We start from the raw sequence: 1,021 nt of genomic DNA, 5'->3' as shown, positions 1-1,021 counted from the left end.
GAGTTGACGGCGATGAATGTAATTACTTTGGAGGATTCTAATAAAAATCCTGGCTTCGAGCCAATGAAGTTGGAGGACTTGCGCGTGATATTCATTGGAATGAGTATATTGATGTCGTTGAGTATATTTGTTTTCGTATTGGAACTCTGCTGGGAGAAAATAAGAAAATTTGGACGCTCAGCTGTTTCTGCAATAAAATTAATTTGGAATTTGGTGAAAATTCCATGTTGAAGAATTTTTGTGAATATGAAGTTTTTGATTTACAAAATAAGAGCACAAATATATGTATGTTTGCATGTTTTAGCATAATGTCTATTGTCGTTATTAAAAATAATAAATTTTCAAAATCGGTTTGAAGTATAAAATTACATTACTTGCTGATGATGCCGAAACCTGTATTTTTTCCAAAGAAGAAAGGTTAACCTCAAGTCTGTGAAAACTGCTGCAAGATAAGCCTTCAAAGTACTGTATATGTATAAGGTTTCTTCGATGAGTCCGAGCGAGTAAGCGAAGCGCTTCACTATACAGCTAATTTAAGCTAGTTTCATAGAAGGGGAGGAGAGCCGGAAATACTTTGTTTAGTCTGACACGAAAGTCTTGCAAACAAGTAATTTTTAAAACAAGTATTTAAAAAAATAAAACTGAAAAAAATTCAAGATTATCGCCAATTTCTTCAAGATCCAATGTTCGGATCTAACCTCGAGATTACCCCTGAAGAACAATCTTTCCTTAAAAAAAAAAGAATTACAGAAACCCGTCTACGTGATCCAAAGTTATGCGGTAACATACATAAAAAAAAAATATTTCGACGAATTGATAAGCTCTCCTTTCTTTCAAGTCGCTTAAAAACTCCGTTGCCAATTTTCATGGTGAAAGCGCGATTTATGTTGTTTTGCTCTCGCAAATATTGGCATTCACGAGATCCGAGGTGCGAGTCCTAGGCCAGTGGATTTTTTCTTTTATTAATTTATTTATTCTTATTTTTTTAATTTAATTTTCTATCAGTTTTAGATTTTATGGT

Source organism: Rhagoletis pomonella, unplaced genomic scaffold, assembly GCF_013731165.1.
Source record: "Rhagoletis pomonella isolate Grant_MI unplaced genomic scaffold, Rhpom_1.0 Rhpom_scaffold_00001, whole genome shotgun sequence".
NCBI classification, from domain to species: Eukaryota; Metazoa; Arthropoda; class Insecta; order Diptera; family Tephritidae; genus Rhagoletis; species Rhagoletis pomonella.
This window is presented reverse-complemented; position numbering follows the sequence as displayed.